The 25,483-nt window shown below is 34.5% G+C and overlaps 1 protein-coding gene and 1 non-coding gene across 27 annotated transcripts in view; one reads left to right on the forward strand and one right to left on the reverse strand.

Moving 5' to 3' along the window:
- The window catches only part of ADGRL2 (adhesion G protein-coupled receptor L2), a 653,868-nt gene that overhangs the window by 124,988 nt on the left and 503,397 nt on the right, over positions 1 to 25,483 (reverse strand). The window lies entirely within an intron of this gene.
- On the forward strand, positions 473 to 575 carry LOC131279929 (U6 spliceosomal RNA). The gene has a single exon (XR_009187434.1). It is a non-coding gene; the product is annotated as a U6 spliceosomal RNA (small nuclear RNA).

The following is a 25,483-nucleotide window of genomic DNA, read 5'->3' on the forward strand; positions in this document are numbered from 1 at the left end:
TACTTAACTGAATATTGACTTTCAAGCATAGAATTAAAATCAAACCAAAAGCTATTGTTTTCTCTACCATATATATCACTAGAGCTGTCTCCTACCCTCTGACTCTGACATAGATCTAAAAAGAGCTACAGGGAACCGACCCTTGAGCACACAAGGAAAGGAAATAGGAACACCCAAGGGAAGGAGTAGTTCGGTTGATTTGTATAGACACCTAAAACAGCAAATTCTCTGCCTGGGGCTAACAATATAAATACTATTATATTCAGGCTATTTTTTGTTAATTTAGAAAGAAGACATTTCAAAACACTGAGAATTTAGTAATAATCAAACACTAATGATAAGACTAGTAACATTGTCCAAGGTCAAATTAAGATGCATAAGAATTTTAAAATGTGAAAATACTGTAAATCTTAGAAATAAAAACTACTGGTGTGTTCGCTTCAGCAGCACACATACTAAAATTGGAATGATTTCGCTTCAGCAGCACACATACTAAAATTGGAATGATACGGAGAAGATTAGCATGGGCCCTATGTAAGGATAACACGCAAATTCATGAAGCATTCCAAATTGTTTAAAAAAAAAAAAGCTACAGGCTACTTTCTACAAACATTTTTGCAAGACTTCTTTTCTCTTCTGTATCTCCTCTAACACAAGGGCAGGAGGGAAAAGTTGCTACATAAATTTACTTATGAAGAACAATTGAAATTTCTTTTGTTTTTGTTATTTCCAAACAATTAAAAGTAACATCTACCAACATAGATATCAAATTCTTACATTAAAAAACAAAATGCAGTATTTAAGTTACTTTGTGTACTTTATTTGTAATTACAGATCACAATTTATTTTCTAACAATGAAAGCATTTAATTCCCACTTTTAAATTTACACTCCCAGCTCTCCCTTTGTTAATATTTGTTAAGAATCACAGAAGATCCCTATACATGCTATAGACAAGGTCTACAGTATTTGTTTTATGTCCAGAAAGAAATCACATAAATCCTAAGTCATCAGTGAGAGTTTGCTTTCTTTGTTGTATGACAATCAAATTAATAAAGCAACCATTAAGATGCACTTGCAGAGAAATATATCTTCTATAGATAATAAATGCAAGGTTACAAAAGGTCTACACCTGTAAAGGATAGTATCAGAATAAGTTTATTAATATAAATTTTCATAGAAATGTATACATAAGTTATTATTCCTTTGAAATAACTTTGGGCTGCTACAATAACACTGCAAATTAAAATTTAAGTGCAGTTTTAATTATTTCAAACATTTTTGAGGAAACAGAACTTATCTCTGCATTAAAAAAAGAGCCAGAATATATAAAAAGTTGAATTCATTCACTGAACCAGTAGCTACTAACTATGCTGTGTCCCAAGTACTTATCTGTAAAAAATAAACTTGAGAAAACAAAAGGGAAAGACAGATCCCAGTCTTCATCCACTCTTCATATACTGGAAGAGACAGACAAAGTATTCACAGATACTAAGAGTGTTGTGAATAAAATAAATAGGATGATGTAACTTGGGAAGTGCCTTCCATAGGATGGATATGAAAAGAGTCTCTGGGGTTGACGTTAATTAGAGTCAAGACATAAAGGATGAGAAAGATTCAGCAATGAGATAAACTGAGAAAGGAGTTCTGTGCACAAGATAAAGTGGCTTGTTCCAGAAACAGATGATAAGTACATAAAATGCTAACATTTCTTTTCTATTCTACTGAGAGCAGCAAGGCTTAATCATAAGAACATGAACTCTGGTGTACGGAAGTTTGGATTTCAATCTCAGCCCTACTAATTTTTTGGCAATCCTGAGCAGCAAGTTAGAAACACATTTTAGCTACTTTTTCCTATTCTATATAATGGATAAATAAGATCCATATTTTTTGACTGTTAGCATAAGAAATCCTAAGCACACACACAAAAATTGTTGATTAAATAAATGTTCCTTTTAAAACTGGAGCCTTTTTTTGCCTTTAAGAACTTTAGGCAAATATTTCTTTAAATTTCTTAATCTCTTGTAGGCACATTAAATAAAATTTGCCACCAAATATCGCAATGCTTCTTAAAATAATCAAGTTCTCATGGAAATGTATGATGTAAGCCACTACCCCCTCCCTTTAGAGCGATGAATTGGCTCCCTGGGAGTTTTGTTCTCAGTATTATCTGGGGGCATAAAGCAAAGCTTACTAACAAGGCCAAATCACTTACCTGGGTAACAAAAAAGAGACACAGATTTCCAGTGCCACTGACAAGAATGCAAGTGGACAAAGAAGAACACACAGCAAATGAACACAGAGAGCATACAATGGGGGTGGGGGCGGGAGGGGGGGGCAAAGGGAAAGAAAGAAATAAAAATAACCCTTAAAAAAATAAAATAAATATTAAAGAATATTTGATTAGAAAACTAATAATATTCAAGAACTTTTATAGAAACAAGGGTAGAGATACCAGTAAATTAAGGCAATCAAACCAAGGAGGAAGGAAATTTCCCATTTTGTTACTTCAGTATATAAATATATTTACAGTAAATGGAATTTTCATACAAACAAAAAAGCAAATGAGACCAAATGTCCAAATAAACAGACTAGTATAATAATCACATAAAAATTTTACTTTACCCTATATATATATATGGTATAGCATTGAGACAATGTGTTTTATATATAATATAATAAACACATTATAATATATAAAACACATTGTCTCAATGCTATAGGGAACATGTTCAATTCCTTCTGAATCAGAAGCAGGTCCTCTCTTAAATATGTACGTTTTTACATAGTGTCTTCAGACACATTACCGGACACTTAATTCCCTATACAACAAAATCTTCATGCTTGATTGGTTCTGAGACTCACAGTAAGTGCATTATTTATAGAAAGGTAGAAGGAATTAAGTCATGAAATTTGTCAGACAACTCACTATTTAGGAATGTTTATGCCATAACATTGTTGACTCATATCCATGGTAAAGAAATACACCATCAAGTATAAAATTAACAGGACTGATATTTCTGTTGCTATATACATTATTTTAATTCCTGTGCTAAGGAACTACAAGAGTCTAGGTGATTTAATACTTGTGACACATAACCCAGTAAGTTTTGGTCAAATGTATTGACTTCTAATCTTTTCAGACAACTTCATTATTTTTTTTTTCACAACTAAATGTATTTAACTCAATTACTTTTGTGTGTGTGAGTAACGCATGCTCATTTTTTCTGTAGCAAGCTCTTAATGCCCTGGTTTCTTTCTCCTCTCCCACCCCTTAATTGGCCCTAACATAAACAATTAATTTCTCAGTAAATCAAATTTAAATAGCAGCAAGAGTATGAGGTTTCTCATTCATCTGCCACATTTTAATCAGTCAACAACAAAGGGAGGCACTGTTTATAGCAAAAGTTTAAGGTAGCAGGTGGGGTGGCGGGGCTAAAAAAAAGAGATTGTCATACACCATTCTAGAGAATTTTCCTAAGTTTTTGGATCCTTTTCTGGGATCATCCTTAAGACCTGAGGCTACTCTGGCATGAAGCAATACTTAGGCAATAAATAATTGCTACTACCAGGTAACTCATAGATTTACCCAATGGTTACTGTGATTTGAGAAACTTTGTATCATTTGCAAGACAATATAAAGAACCTCCTGAGATGTCTGTTACCCATCCTCAATTCAGAAGTGGCAAGGCGTAAAACCAGAAGGTTATCAATCCTACCCAGGCCAATGAACAATAGCCTGGGAACCTTTCAATCTGATTTTTAATTCAGGTTCTGACACCAGCTAGCTCCAGATGTTGATCACAACCAAATCATCTAAACTGACTGCACTATTAACCTCCATTAAAACGAAGAGGTTGGGTTGCATGCCTTTTACAGTTCTTGGTTTTGTAAATCTATGCAGAATACCACCTATGAGAATGTATGAATGTTATTCTCAGCCTTCTAGTGTTTTATCATTTTCCTTTGTGACTTAGCACTTAGAAACCAGTAACATTTTTATGCTAATTGATTTCATTGGCAATTTTATTTTTTTCAAAAAAAGGTTTAGTGATTTTTTTTTTATAATAGTGTGAATAGGGAAGGGATCATTCATTTATTCTTTCTTTCAGCAATATTTATGTAGTTTCTCCCATGTGCCAGAGATTCTAGTTGCATGGGAGGTATTGATGAACATTTAGTGATAGGTGAGGGAAGCGGATGTGGTCCAACCGACTGAGCTCCTGTGTACCATATGGGAGGCCCTGGGTTCACTTCCCAGGGCCTCCTTGTGAAGGCAGGCTGGCCTGTGCCCACAGAGAGCTGACGGCCTGTGGCCATGCAGACCTGGCACAGCAAGATGACACAGCAAAGGGAGACAAGCAGACACAGAAGAATGCACAGAGAATGGACACAGAGAGCTGACAGCAAGCAGGCAGCAAGGGGTGGGGATAAATAAAATGAATCTTAAAAAGTAATAGGTGAATTTGCACTGTCAGAGAGCAAAAACGCTACAAAAAATTAAACATTCATCTTCTTTCCCTGGAATTTATAAAGTACATATTCTACTGGTAAAAGCCTTCTGCCAGAAAATTAATTCATTTATTAATCTATGCATTTATACAAAAATCTGTTTTGTGCTTTGCCTTTCTTAAGATCTGGGAATACACTGGGAATACAATGACAAAAGACATGGCTGCTGCCCTCATGAAGCTACATAAAACCAGCTTTGAATCAACATTAAACATCAAGACAGACCATTTACACCATGAAAAAAGTAGTTTACACAGTTATTGTCAGAGATATATAACTAGGTTCAGAAGAAGATGAAAGAAAGCTTACAGGGAATACTAGGTGGCCTAGACAAAGTTCAAAAATTGGGAGGCAACAAATAAAAAGGGAAGCAAAAACTGCTAAAATGTTGACTTGTTATGGATACACTGACTTTCCCCACCTTGGGATTTACCTATAGGAATAAAATGAGAACAATATAAAAATTGGTTACTTTCTCTCTTATCCATCCTACCTCCTCCTTTTTTTTTTCAATTCCTAGATAACCAAAGTGTTATAGATCCACATAATAATCTGTAACGTCACGATATTAATTTTCTTTTCACTTAATTTCCAAACTTTGCTAGTTTAACTTTGGCAAAAGAAATAAAATGTAAGTTGTTGGAGTTATTGTTTAATTATCTTCTACCAAATTCTATGATGCCAAAAGCATGTATAGGGGACTTCCGGGAAGATGGTGGATTAGAGAGACACTCAACTCACATCTCTTCCGGAAAAACAGCCAGGGGACAGGCAAAGAAAGTCTGGAAAGAAATGTTCTAGGGTTTAGGACATCAGGGAGATGCTGGACACCGCCCAGAAGAGAGAGGAACAAAGGAAAAGCATCTCGACAGCAAAACTGTGATTTAAAGCTGCAGCTGCTGGCATCCTTCCCCTCATTCTTAGAGCAGTTTTGAATTCTCTGCCTCTGGCCGGCAGCCACGGACAGAGGGGACCACAGGGGTCCACCTCCCCAGGAATGGGGAGAGAGAGGGACACAGCCTAAGGCTAATTCAGCTTTGGGCCAACAGATTTGGTGTGCTGTGTCCCACGAGCCCCTCCAGGCTCAGGGGCGAGACCATCATCTGCCCTGAGAGTTGGCAGGGGACTAAAGATATCCCCCTCTCAATCACCCTCCTCACTGACAAGGACTGGTTGTTGAGATAGAGGGTAGTGCAATTATTTCCTACCTGGGAAAGGGACAGGGCTGTCTGCAAAGGTTAGAGAACAGCCTGAGAGAAAGTTTTATCTGTGAGGCTCTGAACAGCCTTGAGGGCAGGATCCTTTGTCACACTGTTGCTGTCATTGTTGCAATGAACACACTCCCACCAGGGTTTGAACTGAAAGACCTGTTGAAGCACACCATCTGCTGGCTGACCAAGGAAGTGCATGTTAGGAAATTCAAAAGGAGGCTTTTTCCAGTCTTTACAGTCTCCCTCCAAAGGGCCCTTGGAAGTGGGTCTACAAGCCAGTACTGAGTCCATGGCCAGAATCTGAGCAACTGAACATGAAAAATCCTAAAGGCCTAAAACAGGTTGAAACAAGAATTAAAGAACAGCAGTAACATTCAGCTTCCCACCACTAAACCCCTATGCAAGAGAGAAAAATTGATCATGAGAGTAAACTCATCATCATAATCAGATGCCTAGACATCAGCAAAAAATTACAAGCCATCCTAAGAAAATGGAAGAAATGGCCGAAACAAAGGAATATATGAAAGCCCCAGGGGAGATATAGGATTTGAGACAACTAATAACAAGATTCATACAAATTTCCTAAATCAAATCAGCAACTTAAAAGACAATATGGCTAAAGAAGTCACTGAGTGAGCACAAAGAAGGATTTGAAAACCTGAATATAAAAATAACAGAGCTCATGGGAATGAAAAACACAACAGGTGAAATAAAAAAACACTTTAGAGGCATAAAACAGGAGATCTGACATGATATAAGAAAGAATAAGTAATGCAGAAGACAAAGCAACTGAACTAGAACAGAAAGAACAGAGAGAGAAAAGAACAGAAAAAAATTGAGGAAGGATTCAGGAAAGTGAATGATAAAACAAAGTGCAATACATAGGTGTCATGAAAGTTCCAGAGGGAAAAGAGAAAGGAAAGGGGGCAGAAAGATTATGAGGAAATAATGGCTGAAAATTTCCCAACTCTTAAGAAAAAAATGAATTTACATGTCCAAGAAGTGCAATCAAAATAAATAAATAAATATAAATCAAAATAAATCTGAACAGACCTACTTCAAGACACATATTTATCAGAATGTCAAATACCACAGATAAAATTCTGAAAGCAGCAAGGGAGAAGCAAAACATCACATACAAGTGACATGGAGTAAGACTTAGCGTGGATTTCTCATCAGAAACAATGGAGAGAAGATAATGTCATGATAAAATTAGCATACTGAAAGAAAAAATTGCCAGCCAAGAATTCTTTAACCAGCAAAATTGTCCTTCAAATATGAAGGTTAGTTTAAAATATCTGTAAATAAATAGAAACTAAGAGAGTTCATAAAAAAGAATCCACCTTTGCAGGAAGTGTTATGGGGAACTTGCAACCCAAAAGAAGAAGATAGGAGAGAAAGGTTTAGAAGAGTCAGTAGAAGAAAGGATTAGCAGAAAGAAGAGCCAAAAGCAAATATAAATAGGAGTATGGCAAAAACAGTAAGCTTGAATTTTCATAAAATAAAATACCTGATAGAAAATGTTAAATGCCTAAATAAAGCTCCTTTCTGTTTGCTAACAGAGAACAATATCAAATGTTGAAGACATATTAGAAGTGATGCTGACAGAATCAACAAAATTTAGGCTTCTCCTTTTGGGTATAACACTGCACAACACCACATGTAATACACTTGTTATGTTTAATAAAATATGTGGAACCTACCATGACATTCTGTTAACTCTACCAACTGATGAGTTTCTTAAACTAATTTAATATTACTGAAATCACTTCAATCTTTGCCACTTAGCTATTGTGAAAACCTTTGATATTTTTAAATGTCTATAAAAATGTCAGTGAAATGCACCCATGTCTAAATTAATGGGAATATATAATGAGAATTATCAAGACGAGACAGACAACTGCATATACACTTAAAATCAGTTAAAACATGCTGAAAATACTAATTGTAAAGCAAAATGAAAAATAATGAATAAAAAGTATACTAGGGATCACCAGATTTTTTAAAAATTAGAAACAAATATTGGGTCCCAGTGAACTATCTCATAATTTAGAATCAGCAAAGATACTGGCCCTCTTGTAGTCTAATTTCTTGATTTTTAAGATGAGGGAACCTGGACATGCAAAATTGACTGACTATACTCAGAGACAGGTCAAGAACCAGTCTAGATTTGTGGAAAATAATTTTTTTCCATTTCCAACTTACTTCTTAAGCCACATTATCAAGGATCATTTTTCCAGCTAACATAGATGCCTAAGTGACTAAATTCATACACTATGTGATTATTAATTTTGCAAGACATTTTGCATACTTAAATTTAAGATTTTAATGCACACTAAACAAAGACTTCAAGGTAGTAGCATAATATTTGGTCTTTAAAATATAGAAAACTAAACAAGTGTATTCTTGTTTTTTAAAAATACTAAGATGTTCAAGAAAATGTTAGTTTCTGGTGTCAGGATTTCAAATCATTTTTTTTCCTTTCTAATTTTATGTAATGTTTGAGTTTTCTTGGAAGTTAAGTCATTAAAATACATTTATTTTACTTAAAAATGCCTCATACAATATTAAATCCAAAAGACAAATTTAAATGAGTATTAATCAAATTACATTAATAGATTTATTTTTGAAATCTTTTTCACTTAAAAGAGACTTCCTAATCATGCAGATATAGAAGAGTGAAGCATTATAAATATACTACACAAAAATAGAGACAAAACACTTCTGTGAATTTAAACAGATTATTTAAGCCACAATCTCTCTTCATAAAAATAAAAGAACATTTATACAAAATTGTGTCAGAATTAAAGTAGAAGGGAAGCATATTTGGCTCAACAGATAGAGCGTCTGTCTACCAAATGGGAGGTCCAGGGTTCAAATCCAGGACCTCCTGACCCGTGTGGTGAGCTGACCCACACACAGTGCTGATGCGCGCAAGGAGTGCCGTGCCACGCAGGAGTGTCCCCCATGTAAGGAAGCCCCACGTGCAAAGAGTGCGCCCCCGTAGGAAGAGCTGCCCCGCGCAACAAAAATGCAGCCTGCCCAAGGGTGGCGCTGCACATGTGGAGAGCTGATGCAGCAAAATAACACAACATAGAGAGACAGAGACAGGTTCCCGGTGCTGCTGACAAGAATCCAGGTGGACGCAGGGGAACGCACAGTGAATGGACACAAAGAGCAGACAAGGGGGTGGGAGAGAAATAAATAAAGAATAAATCTTAAAAAAAAAAACCTCTGGGGAATTTGTCTTAAAAAAAAAGAATTAAAGTAGCAAACGCTTTAAATTAACTTGCTGATCAAATATTAAAATATAATTCATGATTATTTCTTTGCTATATTAAAATGTCAATTATTTACTTTTTTAATAACATGCAGTCTATCAAGTATTAAAATAATATGAAAATGTGAATATAATTACTTAAATACACTCTGAAAAATTAATTTGATAGACGTACATATTAAACCAGTATTTATGGGAAGCAGACATGGCTCAACTGATAGAGCAACCATCTAACACATGGGAGGTCCAGGACTCAATCCCCAGGGCCTCCTGACTCATGTGGTTAGCTGGCCCACTCACAGTGCTGCTCCGTGCAAGGAGTGCCATACCACACAGGGACATCCCTGCATAGGCGTGCCACACAAGCGTGGCCCACGCACAAGGAGAGCACCATGTAAGGAGAGCCGCACCGCGTGAAAAAAGTGCAGCCCACACAGGAGTGGTGCCACACACATGGAGAGCAGATATAGCAAGATGGCGCAACACAAAAGAGACATAGATTCCCTGTGCCACCTGACAAAAATGCAAGCAGACACAGAAGAACATGCAGAAAATGGACAGAGAGAGCAGACAACGGGGGAGAAGGCGTGAGAAATAAATAAATCTTTAAAAATAAACAAAATAAAAAATAAATAAAACAGTATTTAGTCAACATACAGAAAAAAATAAATGATACATTCTATGACTATAAATAAACCATAGCCAACAGAAAATAAACACTCTAAATTACAAACAGTACACTTATTCTAAACAACAACCAGGGGAGAATGCTAAATATGTCTACAGTGCATTTCATATGTTTAGTTATGTTTTTTTTTTAGCTCATTTTGCAAATGATTGTTTTTTCAGGTCACTTTACACAAAACATTTTTAAAGTATGCTACAATTTCACTGACCCTGACCTATGTAATCATCTCAAATTTAGATAATTTCAGAAGAAAGAATGTTAAGTAAAAGATTGACCTTGTCTCCTTCTGCACAAGCTGAATCTATGGAGGTGAGTATGTATCACCCTTAGGAAGACAGCAAAGATAAGACAATGGATTTGCGCCATAAGTCTTAGTGCTAAACATTTTTACAACACCTTTATTCTTACCCTAAAAGAAAGTTTGTGGGAATAGGAAAGAAGAAGTTCATTCTTCCAAATTTCAGTTCATCATTCTACCAACCACACACCCAAAAAATGCACAGAATAAGAACTTGCTGAATATAACACTTGCTGGGTAAAATGATGAATTATTTTATTAATAAAATCAGTTCTGGGAGATAATTCTATATCACAAGTGATAGTAGATCTGGCTTTCCCCCTTTGGACATCTTATGTGTAGAACTTCAAATTTTCTAGATGTAGTTTCCTTTAAACCAACATCACTGCTGTCCTAGGAGAAAAATTGCAGTTTCAGCTGCCTGGGCTTCAGAATTAAGGTATTATAATACTAAACTTTAATCCTCCCTGATTCCCAGTTTCATCTCCATTGGTCCAATTATAGTCATCTTTACCTTTGTATTTCCGTATTACCCTAGTCCCAAGTAACCATTAATTTTAATTTCCCATTTGAGGAAAAAAATCTTTTACCATCCTCATACTTTTTCAAGGGCTTTTCTTAAAATGTCAATGTAACAGTAAAGATTTAGTTGACAGCAGTGAGGGTAAAGAAGATTAATTGCTGTATAAACACACGAAAAATTCTTCTCTCTAGGAGTCATAGATGGTTACACATCAAGGGTACATATATAGCCTGTGATAGTCTCTCTAAAAATGACACAAAATGGCTTTTTAAATAGCCATTTATTCAATAATGACTTATTTAAATACTTTTCATGAGAAGAAACCAGAAATTTAAAATGAAAAATAGTGGCGTATTCAAATCACAATAAAATCTTTCAAGTAACACTAACTGATTAGGAAAAAAACTCTCTCTCTACACAAACTTTAAATAGACGGTGAATTTTAGAGATGAGGAAACTAGCATTACGTAAAGGCTGCCACACAAAAGAACAATATGTAGGATGATAAAGGCTTTTCTACTGATATGTCTACACAATGAAAAAATATCTAGTCAGCACAGTCAAAAAACAAAGTTAAATAAGATGTCTGGCACCCAAAACAAAAGCATATGCTGAGTGCCCACATTTTCCTCTCCTCAGTAGGCTCTACAGCATAAAGTAGGCCTAAGTTTACTGTAAACAGTGCTGGTAAATTTATGAACCTTTAAAACACAATCCCTTTTTTTCACATTTGTTTCTGAAATTATGAATGGCTATATCTATTATACTATAAACATTTATAAAATGTCCCAAAACTTAAAATACTGATGGGTTTCCAATATTACATAAATTTTTAAAAACATCATGAATTTTGAGTCAGACAGTCCTAGGATTTAATGAATCTCATCTCTGCATATATTATCAATTTAACCCTGCCTAACTCACCTAACTTCTTAAGTTTCCACGCCTACAAAACTGAGAAAATAAAAACCTCACTGAGCTGTTGTGAGGATTATCCAGGACAATGAACAGGAATCACTTAGCTTTACATCATTCTGAGGTTTAAATGAAAAGCATAAATTAGGGTAAAAAAAAATTTTAATTAGTTATTTCTATATACTTTTATTAGGTTTCCAAGTTTGGTTCATGTTTATTAGTTAATAATTAAAGGAAACCTCATTATAAATACCTATTATAAATTATGAAATAGTAAAGCTTTAAAAATATTTTTTAAATTCTATAATTGATTATGCCCTATGAACAAGACTGTCTTAGCATATTACTATTATTAATTTTTTAAATTAGAGAATTAGTAGGTTTACAGAAAACTCATGCATAAAATACAGGTTTCCAATTTAAAAAAAACTATTATTAACACTTTGTATTGGTGTGCTATATTTGTTCCACTGATGAAAACACATTTTTATAATTGTACTATTAACTATAGTTCATGGCTTAATTTAGAGATTACTGTGTTGTACAGTTCCATGTATTTTTTAAACTTTTATTCTAGTAAGACATACACAACCTACAATTTCCTCTTTTAACCACATTCAAATATATAACTCAGTCCTGTTAATTATGTTCAATGTTGTACTACCACCACCACCATCCATTACCAAATTCTTCCATCATCCCAAAAAGAAACTCTGAACATTTTAAGCCTTATCCCGTTCCTTGCCCCAATCCCAAACCCTGGTAACCTATATTCTAGATTCTGACTCTATGAATCTGTTCATTCTAATTATTTCACATAAGTGAGATCATACAATATTTGCCCTCTGGTGTCTGGCTTATTTTACTCCACATGATGTCTTCAAGATTCATTCATGATAAATGAAGTCACATTTATCAGAGCTTCATTCCTTTTTAGAGTTGAATAATATTCTACTGCTTGTATACACCACATTTTGTTTATCCATTCATCAGTTGCTGGACACTTGGGTTGCTTCCATCTTTTGACAACTATGAGTAATGTCACTATGAAGATCAGTGTGAAAATATCTATTCAAGTCCCTGCTTTCAATAATTTGTGGTATATACCTAGAAGAGGGAATGTCAGTTCATATGGTAATTCTATACTTAAATTTCTAAGACCTGCTAAGCTATCTTCCACAGCAGCTGCACCATTTTACATTCCCACCAGTAATGAAAGTTATTTTATTTTAATCATAGTAATTTCATTAAACTATCCTCACAACCTATCAAGTCCACTTCTCTTTTTTGCTTATTTTGGTGAATTCACAAGCTGCTTTTACTTCCCCTAGTCATGTCTCACCAAACATCTGTATAAATCACCATTTCAGACAGAACTGGGTTCATTGTAACTGAAAATGTTTTGTTAGATTGTTTGGGAAACCCAATCTAAGAGATCTAGCATGAATCACCATTGTTGACTGGCAAAACTCCAACTCAAGAATATCCAGTCCATGAACCAGGGAGCAATGTATGCTGTGGCTTCATTCAAAAAGATGAGTCCCATGAGTTTCTCTCTTTCTCAAGAATCCGCATTGAGAAACATGAGGTAATTCCCGAGTTAAGAGGAAGAGCTAAAGTTGGGCAAGGTTGGGTGGAATATACAAGAAGTCATCCTAAGACAAAACTGTGAAGGAACAGAAACTGTGAGGGCAAGAAACAAAAAAGAAAAATAAGTAGAGGGAAAGAAAATCTCGTGGATGGCAGGGAGAAGGAACCCATGGGACGAATAACAAAGACAAGTGAACAGAAGAGTCTCTGAAATATATTGTTCAATTCCCACTCCATCTTCCAAATCCACAAGGGCCAGTCAAGCAATATGATTATCCCTGATCCCTGAGAGAGCCCAATAAAACATCCATTATTTGAGTTATCTTGAGGGAGTCTCCTACTACCAACAAAGCTTGACTAAATCACTTTTTCCCTATCTAGTGACTAAATATCACCAGTTCTATACCTGAATTCTACTTCTGAAATTTTATCAATACATTCCTTTCTATCTAATCTCACCGTAACTTTTTTCCATCTCTCAATCTTTCTCACCTGGATTACTCTAACGGTCTCTTATTTAAGAAAAAGGGCAGAAACAGGCAGACCTCAGAATGAATCTAGCCACACTTAAGTTTTATTTGACAACCTCAGTATTTGAGCATTTTTAAAATTGATTGCCAACATCTCAAAATATGGAACCATTAATATTTTATTAAGATCCAATTTCTGACTTCTCTTGGAAAAAAAACAAACAACAATTGACAAAATATTCATGTTCCTGGAACTCAATAACAGCTGCTGTCTGAAGACAAGTATGATACTCTCCAGTTTCGCTTTGTATCTTTATACTACACCTGCTTCACTTCTTGTTAACTGCCTGGGTTCACAGGAACTAATTCACTGTCTTCTCTGCTTACATTAAGCAACAACCCCATTCTAAATTACTCAATGAATATCCATCACCTACATGATGAAATCCTAACTCTTTCACATGACATACAAAAAGTCCTTTGTAATTTAGCCCTGATTTCTTTATCCGTTGTTATCTTTTGTCTCCTCTCACTTTGCACATACGTTGAATGACTTGCAATTCATCACATCTTTAAGCCACTATGTTTTTCACATTCTATTCCATCTCCTAGAACACCTTTCCCATCTTCCTTCAGTTGACCCATATTTACTCATTCAGGTATCTCTGCCAGAAAACCTTCATTGTCATTCCCAGTTTCAGCTCCGTACCCTGCCTACGCAGCACTCTCTTATTCCTTTCTAGGTATCATGACGTACCGTAATTATTGATAAGTTGCTTTTCTTCACATGTTCAGTAATGACTGATGAATAAATGATTTTTAAACATATAGTTTATAAGAATCAAGGGTTCTAAAAACTAGACATTAGTTGAATGTTATAATCCGTAATAAAGGACAGACTTAAAGAAGTTAGGTAACTTGCCTATATTCACAAGACTGGTATGTAAAAGTCAAAATTTGAACCAACTGACTTTACAACAAAACTCACTGCTTTTGAAAAGATACCCTTTCCTTCTCCCATAAGAAATCTAGTTCTGGTATAAATGCTATTTCACTACAGGATTTGTCAGTGAAAGGAAACAGAGACGAAGTCAATACAAGCGACAGTAATGGCTAATCCTAAATCAAAGCTGACAGGATAAATCCTGTGAACTGTTCAGCAGTATCACTGAAAAGTGACTGGCTATAGAAAATGTCATAACAACTTTCACAGTCCAAAGAAAACCGCAAGAAACTTTATAATACCTTCATATTTTGAGTACTTAGCACTTCCTTCATTATCTTACCACAATGGAAAGATGATTAGAAAACAGAAAATGAAAAAGCTATCTATAACAGAAAATGTATTCAGGATATTCAAAGCCCACATAACAGGCATAAGATAAACCACAAACTCTTTAAGAAAAATATTTAAAGTATTGACAGTCAAGAAGACACAATTAAAAGAATTAAAGGAAAGTTTTGTGATCCAACTTATTAAATTTCAAGAAAAATAAGTTGGATCACAAAACTTTCCTTTAATTACAAATGCTTCAAGTATATATGAATTTGAGCATTCCCTAGCAACAGCTTGTTTATATAAAAATTCTTAAAACATAAAATTCTGAATAATGCTATCAAACATCACAGTGCTAGTTTAACTTAAAAATTTCTTAGAAGAAAAAATGACAGAAATAAATAACAATTAGGCCATGTAATAGTACTATCTTCCCAGTAGTATCAAAAAGTCTGAAGAAACAAAAAAACCTTTAATGTTCCATTATCAATACTTGTGTTATTTTCCATTTTTACTTTTTTTGGAAAACTTTACTGCTTATCCTCACAGGCTGCAAATTATTAAGTTTTTAAAGAGACTGAAGTATAAAGATTAAATGTACTTGCTTTTCTAAATTTTCTGACACAAATACTAACATCTATCCCAACATTTTGGCCCTCGTCAGTATCTCAGAGGCAAGAAAATACTGACAAGTATTTTTCTCAGTACATTAGGGAGTATAGCCCTTGAAAGCAATAATCTATTTCACAAAGATAGAGATGTTTTCAGTTTCTATATGGCATCATATTACCACATAAGCATCTGCAGTTCTGCACTGTCCTGCTAGGCATTCCTAGAAACACCTGGGCAAGCTGTTTACTAAAAAAAAAACTATATATTGGAAAAGATGAGGGATAATTAGCAAATATAACTATGACTGGCACTCTCTCGATGTTACTGTATAACTGGAGCTCCAAGTAGGCACCTGGTGAAGGAGAACTGCTAGATGTGATAATTCCAATTTACACATTCAGCACAACATTCTGTCTGCCTGTCAATTTGAAACAGTTTCCTATTCAGTGATAACAGATACCCAAAAAGAATGCAGTGTCAAAATGCAGACATGAATTTTTATGCACCAACCAGACCCTCTCCTCTGGACCAGCTGCATCTGCCTTTTTCGCTCTTGGAATGGACTGACAGTTGGATTCCTTTTTCAACGATACCCTATGAAAATCAAAATTTGCAAATAAAATTTGATTTTCACAGGATAAATTTTAAGTATAAGATCATCTTGCTGAATAAATACCAGTAAAATTTTCTTAAGCACAGTAAGGAAAATAATTTAAAGAAATTATTAAAAAATCACTGATTGTATCTTTATACTGAGAACAGTACTTCTCAGCTGCCAAAAACCATGAAAGTATATATTTCTACTAAATATAGAACATACTAATATTTTTTTCTAAGTTGACAGAGAGGGAGATAGTTAGCATGGCAATTCCAACATCCATTTGCAAATGCTATATAATAAAAGAACAAGAAAATTTAACTCAAAATCAACTTAAAATCTCAAATCCACACAGGTTTTATGTTCCTCTAGATGTTTTCATGTGATCATATTATGAAGAAGTATTATAGTCAAACTATCTCTCTCCATAATAGGCTATGCCCTTTCCTTCCAGGTAGTTAATCTACAAGATTGTTCATGTGTTCTAAAAATGCGGTCATTGTTCAGTAATTTCTGGAACTTTCCTTTTATATTTGTCCTAAGAAATGACAACATTATTTTCAATTCTTTTCATTTGTCCTAAACTTTCATTCTAAGAATTGACTTTCTAAAATAAAGAAAAACCATTCAGGACCAAGTTTGATAAAAATAACACTTTGACCTGAAAGATATCTTTATTGTTATAAAACAAGGGAAGTGGTAATAAACTATTAGATATAAGGCTCAGAAACTAAAAATTCTAAAACCTCAAATTGAAATGACTGTGTTTTTTCATTACCCATCATTTTTTAAACTGATACTTTCACAATCTTCCAATGTACAGTGTCAAAACATACAAAAGACTAAGATTAGATAACAAATGGCAGTATCAGCTGGGTTCATCATTGGACATCAAAAATGAAGCTCCATATTTAGATGAATAGAAGCCAACATTAACACAATTGGATTTAGGTTATTATATTCTAAATAATACAAAGAAATATCAAAATTACAGAATACTAAAGTTGCAATCAGTAACTAGATTTGCTACCATTAAGTCTGTATATTACACTTAGCTGAGAATTCTAGACTCCATTCCTGTTAGCTGCACACTAAGTATATCACCTACATGTCTGTTTTCTATATGTATTTACAAACTCAAGTTGTTTTTAGGTGCTCATTATTAAAAACAGCTTTCCCATAAATGAAGAACATATATAAAATGTTTCTTTGCTTCTAACTCTCCTGGAATACATGTTTCTCAATTAATTAAAATATTTCTGAGTGCCTAAGAACTATAAATATATATATAAATAAAACATGGTCCTTGTCCTCAGACAACTCACTAAATGAGATACACAAATGACTAAAAAGGAATAAAAGAAAAAAAGCACTACATGAAAAAAGAAAAGTACTATAACAAGACTAAAAATGCTATAAACTGCTTTGTTAAATATGATAGCCACATGTGGACTTAAATTTAAATCAATTAACATCAAATAAAATAAAAACTCTTCAGTTGTATTAGCCATATTTCAAGTATTCCATAGCCACTTGTGGCCCTTAGTGGCTTACTGTATTGACATATGTTACCATACAGAGTTATAAGGACTCCCACTTATATAAGGGAAAGTCTTCTAAAGGTAGTAGCTTTTGAAGACTATCCTAAATAAGATATAGGAAGTGAATATCTTCCAGTGTTTTTAAGGAACAGTTAGTAATATAAATTGCCTGCAGGTATGTCACATTAAAAAATCACTTTGGAGTCAGAAAGTACAAATCAGTGAATTTTAAGCTAATATTTTAAGATTTTGTTTTACTAAGAGAAAACAGATCATAGAACATACATGATTAAAGGAAATAATGAACATGTAATTATGAAATAACAATAATTAGCATATAGTAGATGTCCAACAACTGAAAGAGGGATAAAGAAGGGGGAAGAGATGGGAAGCAGATCTGGCTCAATTGATACAGCGTCCACCTACCATACTGGAAGTCCAGGGTTCAAACCCAGGGCCTCCTGACCTTGTGATGAACTGGCCCACGTGCAGTGCTGATGTGCGCAAGGAGTGCCGCGCCACTCAGGGGTGTCCCCCGCATGAGCAAGGAGTGCGCCACACAAGGAGAGCCGCCCCATGCAAAAAGAACGCAGCCTGCCCAGGAGGGGCGCCATACACACGAAGAGCTGATGCAGCAAGATGACGCAACAAAAAAAGACACAGATTCCTGGTGCAGCTGACAAGAATGCAAGTGGACACAGAAGAACAAACAGCAAATGGACAGAGAGAGCAGACAATGCGGGGGGGGGGGGGGGGAGAAGGGGAGAAAAATAAATAAAAAATAAATCCTTAAAAAAAAAAGAAGGGAAGAGAAAGGCAAGGAGTAAGAGGTCTTTTAAAAACCAGGAAGCGTCTGGATCTTAACTTCATTCACTAGACTAGACTAATATTAGACAGTGTAATACCCCAGTAAAATGGCATGCGTAAGCTCAAAATGTTCTATTAAGGCCAGAAAATGCTTTTTTTAAAAAATCATTGCTCCAGTAAATAAATTAATAAGGGAAAAAGTAGCATCAAGTAAGTCATAAAGTAGCTTTCAATCTCCTAATGGTGTTCAAAAAGTAACTTGGGTTTTTGTAGTGGAGAAGAGTATTTAGGAAGAGTTAAGCCTGACCACCAACAGTAGCTAAATGTCAGGCATAATCATCTGTACCAGAACTTCTTTCTAAATAGCATTTCAAATCTGTCAATGGGTCTCTGATCTGTGTTCAACTGAAATACATTTCAAAATAAAGAATTATAGAGGTGCTAATCATTCAAGTTACTCAATTTTATTCCTCTTCTAAACCTATGTATTTAAATTTGTTAAACTACATGAGGGATTTTAAAGATAATAAATAATATTTAGGAATATTACTCAGAAGCATTACTAAGAAAGTTACCACTGTGACAAATATGCCCTTATCTTTGAAGTTTTATTACTTCACTAAAACACATAAACTTAAGACACATACTTACATATTTATCAATATTACAATGAAGTCAGTCTTTCCAAATTTTTTTTTAATGAAATTACAAGAAACATTTGTAGGGACCTTGTCAGAAGGGTTTCAATTTTCTATCCTTAAATTTTAACTTGCCTAATCAGTTTAACAAAAGTACTTTATGTAAAATGATTCTTTTAGTTGCCTTAGCTACGAATCCCTGCAGGATATTATAACTGAAATCTACTCACATAAGTTAGGAATAATTAGGACCCCAAATTAAGCAGTTAATTCAAATAGTCAGCTGCTGTCATTTAAATGGTTACCGGGTTTTATTATTGCTTAACATTTCTGAATGCTTTCACATGCACTTTGTTCTCTAGCCCCTATTTACTATTTTAGTACAAAGAGACATGGAATCAAGAAGCAAAGATTCACTAGCCCTGAGACTGGAGTCATACCTATCCCCAGTCTTTTGTCACTAAAAGTTTTCCACTCAATCTTTGCTATCAATTAACAGCACTGTGGAAAGAATGGAGTGACAGCTCTCAAAGACAAGCTTTCTGGTAAATAAAGCAGGATCACAGACACTAAGGTAAGTGCCATTAAAGCCATAAAAGAAAGAGCTTTTAAAAGCAAAGGGAATGGTCTCTAGGCTTAAAGTCTAAAACAAAGCAAAGTATTAAAAGAGCTTCCTGTTTTAAGCAAACAAAAGGTAAAAGATAATGTCTAAGACCCCTACCCAAAGAGGGGTTCAGAAGGCATGCTTTTAAGTATTTTAATGATGGCCAATAATCAGTGTGAAGTGATAACTAAATACAGTAAAAGTTAAAATTGTTATATTAATATAATTACAGTTCATCAGTGTTCTCTCTTCAAAAGCTGGTACTTTCAAATATAAAATGAATGTGCTTTTTAAAAATTATATAATGGGCTGTACAATTTCTGAAGAGTGTTTTAAAGTCACAGAGTTAGCAAGATTAGTCCTCCAGTAATACATACATCTCATGTATTACAGAATAGTCAATATAGGTTTTAATCTGAAATTTTAATGAATATTTACAAAACTTTGAAATGACAAAATTTTTTTTTGGTCATCAACATTAAGTTAAACCATGCTGAGCAATAAATTTTAAAATATACATAATATTTAATTAATATTTAATTTTTGAGTAACAATTTCATGAGAAAGGAATGTATACTAAAGATCTAAGACTAAATAGAAAGTACAACTGAAAGAAAAATGGATTGGCTGGTTAGTAGAGCATGGCACAGGAATTCTTAGTTTCTTCACCTGTAAAGTAAAAACTCTGTACTTCAAATCTCCAAGTTCTGATTCCAAGTCTAAAATTCTTGAATTCTACCCAAAAAAACACTTCTTCGATATGTATTTTGACCAATAAGATGCCCGTGTGGAATTCTTCTGTTTAAAATTTGCTATTTACTTTGATTTGGCTGAAAAGGCTGAAGATCTAATGAGTTTCATGAAGCAATAAATGTAATTTGTGATTTGTATTATCATAAAACTAAAATAAATCATATCATTAACCTATTTTTATACCTGACACAAAAAAGGAAAAGGAGATTATGTCTACTCCCAAGAAATAAAATCTTTGAGTATGTATAATACTACAGAATGGAAAAAAAATCACTATAAGGAAGTGGATTTGGCCCAACGGACAGGGCATCCATCTACCACATGGGAGGCCCAAGGTTCGAACCCCGGGCCTCCTGACCCGGGTGATGAGCAGGCCCATGTGCAGTGCTGATGCACACAAGGAGTGCCAAGCCATGCAGGGGTGTCCTCCATGTAGGGGAGCCCCATGCGCAAGGAGTGCACCCAGTAAGGAGAGTCGCCCAGCGCGAAAAAAGTGCAGCCTGCACACATGGAAAGCTGACGCATCAAGATGACACAACAAAACAAGACACAGATTCCAGGTGTCGCTGACAAGAATATAAGCGGACACAAAAGAACACACAGTGAATGGACAGTGAGCAGACAACTGGGGGACGGGGATAAGGGGAGAGAAATAAATAAATAAATCTTTAAAAATAAATAAATAAATGAAATGAAATGAAATTGACTACTTTCTTCAAAAAAAAAATCACTAGGTAACTTTAAACAGATGAAATATTTTCAGCCATTATGGATGACTGCTTTATATTCAAGTACTCTCATCTTATACTTTTACAGTACTAATATGTCAGAATTTTAACACTGAAGTAAAAATGACAACTATTCTTAGTTTTCCAAGTATATTTTGATTTTAAGAAAATATAATTAAACTTTTTCAAAATGGTTTAAGCCTAGCATAATACATTTTGCATTACACATTTTACAGTGTTTAAATAATAAAAACACATTTGTTTAAAATGCTATTAAAAATAATGCTTCCAGGTAAGAGAGAATGAAAGTAGACTAGATCAATGGGTGAAATAGGTAGGAATATTAGGGGAAAAGGCTTAGGCTGTACTCTAGCTCAGAGATTTTTCAAAACAAACGCAAAGCCTGAATTTCTAGACTAAGCATTTTATAATAATAGCCAAAATTCGTTGATAAAAGTGTTCTGTTATAGACCAGAAGCCTCAACATCACATCAGAGCTTATAAGAAATGCAGATTCTTAAGGCCCATCACAGAATCAGAATCTACGTTTAAGAAATTCCAAGTAATTTATATGTGCACTAAATTTTAAGGAGTGTAATTCTAAATACCTAAACAGATTAAAACCATCCAGCCTGACCTTTTTTCAATTTCTTCTTTTCCTGAATATATCTCTTCCTGAATCTCCCTCTCCCTTGGATCACTGTATGCATTATCTGTCACTCCTAAATGAGGCTTTCTGCCCCTGCCCTGGATTCTATTTCCTTTCCTTCTGCCTATAAACAAATTCAGGTAACCAACATACCTACAAAAAGCATATATATATATTGCCTTAAGCAATGGAATACACTAAACCTACACTACCTATCCTTTGCTTCACTTACCAACTTTTTAAATTGCCTGCCCCTATCACCTCACCACAGCATTCTAACATACAAAAGGGGTCTCTTGAAATCCAACAGGCTTTCCACACTGCCACCAGCAATGCTCCATCCATCTTTCTACTATGTTTGACGAAAGCTCCTATTTCTTGTAAACATATTATATTGCCACTAATGAAAACCTGAATTTAATATCAGGCATATATACCACCCAACTTAGATTTTAAAATTACAAAGAGAAAACAAAATTCCAGAAAGGAAGACAGAACTAAAGATTAATATAGAAACATACACCAATTAGATACGAAGAGATGGGTACAAAGCAAGGGAAGAAGCACCCTATAAACAGCAAAATAAATGAGAATTTTACTTAAACATCTCCATTTTAGATTAAACCTCTGTGCAAAATAAAATTGCTTTATCTGAATACCTTAATTTTTCTAGGAAATTCCTTGAGTTTTTCAGGCATTCCAGAATTCCTAAAATGCAGACTTTTATCTTCAGTAAGGGATATTTGAATCACAATGGGATATTTTAATCATGGGGTATTTTAATCACTATGGGGTATAATGTTATTACTCATTCATATTTCTTTCTTTCTGTGTGCTTTATAAGAAAAAAACTCTTAAAAATACTTATTAATATAGAATGCAAAATGAAATCATTTAATCAAAAAGAGGATCATACCAATATATTATTGAATCAGAGCAGTGGTATTTTCATACATAGCTCGATCTGTACAGATTTAAATGGTGTTCATTTATTTTTTCTTAAACTAATTGTCTTTATCCATTTTTAATTTGGGTGTCTTCCAACTTCACCTACCTTGTCAGTTAAGATTTGATTGATAACAAATGGTTTGATAATAATAGTTCACTTCATTTTAAATTAACTGACTGAAGACCTTACCTCTCATTTTATAACAGTTAATTCCTATGGATTAAATATTTAAACAAAACCATTTACGAGCACAAGGAAATACAAGTCAATAAATATTTAAGGGAAGTGGATGCGGCTTAATTGATAAGGCTTCCGCCTACCATATCAGAGGACCGGGGTTCAATCCCTGGGGCCTCCTGATGAAAAAGAAGAAGAGAAAGCGTGCCTGCGCGGTGAGCCAGTGCCTGTTTGGTAAGCCAGGTGCCTGTGTGGCGATCCGAGTACCTATGTGGGTGTCTGCACAGTGAGCCCAGTGCCCACATGGTGAGCCAGGTGCCTGTGTGGTTAGCTGAGTGCCCATGTGAGTAGCCGAGTGCCCATGTGAGTGCCCGCATGGTGAGCGAGTGCCTGCATTGTGAGCCGAGTGCCTATGCATGCCTGTACAATGAGGCAGTGCTCGCCCGAGTGCTCGCGTGGCAAGCCGAAGGTCTGTACGGTAAGCCAGTGCTCTTTCAGCAAGCCCAGTGCCCGTGCAAGTAAGTCACGCAGCAAGATGATGATGCAACAAAAGACAGACAAAGTGGAGAGTCAAGGTATAGAGCAGCAGAGACCAGCAACTGAGGTGGGACAATTGACAGGGAACCTCTCTCCACATCAGAGGTCCCCAGGATCAAATCCTGGTGAATCCTAGAGGAGAAAGATGAGAAGACAAAAAGAGAAATAGATACAGAAGATGACACAGCAAATGTACACAAACAAACAGTAAAAACAGCAAGAGGGAGAAGGAGGGGAGGGGGAGAGAAAATAAATGTTAAAAAAAAAGATCGAGTTATTTTTAAAATAAATATTTAATCAAGATGGTGAATCTCTAGGCATAAAAATAATGGAAGATCTTATAAAAGGAAATAGCAATACATCAAAAAGTAAGGAAACAAGAAAAAGGGGTTAAAGCAAATATAATAAAATCATGAATTGTTAAATCTGTGTTAAATCTGATTAGTATTTTTACTACAAAATTTAAGCAGTATAAGCTAAATTAAAAGGCAAACCAGAATATATTTTGTGTAATAAAATGACAAATAGGATTATTATCAATGTGTTATATAAAAACTAAGAAAAGCAATTGGGATGCAAACAGGAAAAAGGACAAACCTCTAGTGGAAAAAAATATTCACATCAAAATTACAAATGGGCAATAAATAAATCTACGGAAAATGTTTTTGTTCACACAAGTAGCCCTAGTTTATAAATTCAAATTACAATCAGATACTCTCTATGATAACTATGAAAGTTATCAGTGATTTTTTTAAATTTAAAATTGTGTTGGGAAAAATAAAATCAGTGCTGGTAAAGATTTATACTCTTACACATCACTAATAATCAAAGTGAATAGTGGTATATAACCCTTCTGAAAACCAAGTTTGAAAGATGTCAACATCTCTGATATAATAATCCTAATTCCAGAATTCTCGTCTCAATGGAATAGCCATGTATAAAGACAAAGACTTTCATAGGCAGATATTTATTTCACCTATACTTGCAAGAAATTAAAACAAGTGCAAATGGTCAGCTGTGTGGGGGAAGGGAAACAAATCACTTTTCGTCTATGCAGAATAAATTACAATGCAGACTTAAAATACATTATCCTAATTATACAATGACACAGTAATACAGCTTAATATGAGTGAAAAATTAGAATACAAAGGTATATGCAGATGAAGAACTTAATTTTATTATTATATATCATTTTGCTTTATCCACTAAATCAAATATGTTTATTGAAAAAAAAACACAAAAAGAAAACATGCAGTTATATTACGGTCATACATCTTTTATTTTCTCTTTTAAACCATGAGGATATATTACCTTCAAAATCAGAGGGTAAAAAAGAAGCTCTTAAAATAAAAAATAGCTCCTGAAAGCAAGAATTATGGTAGACCTAAAAGTCAAACTCAAGAATCCCCATGCCGATAAAGAGAGATTTTAAAAGTTGCTTTTGCTTCCTACAGCTCTGGTATGGAATTCTCTTCTCAGTCTTACATTTTAGCCAAGAGATCCCAGGGTTAGGGGCTAGGTATTCTCCTGGAATCCTTTCTGTCAAGTTGACAAAAGGAGTTCAAGAACAAAGTTGAAAGATGTCATGAGATATTCACTAATCCACATTGATGACTAATACATGTATCCCGCATGGCTGTCATATGTCATTCTTTGTCATGCAGAGGAGGTGAAAAGAAAATAAAGAGTACCATAGGGTACCAAGCATATGTTTCAGTAAGACACTCCCTCACTAATGGCAGATAAATCGGTTCTTCAAGACATACCAGTTCTGCATTAAAACTCAGATGTACTCAATCATTTTTTGTTATCTTATTCTGTAGCCATGCAACCTAAGTATATATATTATATAAAAAGTATAATAGGTGTATTCATCCAAAAACTGAGCCAAAAGCTTCATTAATTATTGAATTAACAGAATTACAAATTTTGCAAAATTAAAGCTTCAAATGCCTCCTGTGCTTTTAATTAAGCTACCTTTAATATATTATTAATTCTTTCAAAATATAACAATAAATGTGATAAATGCCCAATACACATGTAAAAATCGGTATTTCAATAAGCTACTCTAGTATGGACAAGTTTATTCTTCTTTACTTTTATCAAATTATTATTTCATAACATATCT

The sequence above is a fragment of the Dasypus novemcinctus genome, chromosome 9, assembly GCF_030445035.2.
Source record: "Dasypus novemcinctus isolate mDasNov1 chromosome 9, mDasNov1.1.hap2, whole genome shotgun sequence".
Taxonomy (NCBI): domain Eukaryota; kingdom Metazoa; phylum Chordata; class Mammalia; order Cingulata; family Dasypodidae; genus Dasypus; species Dasypus novemcinctus.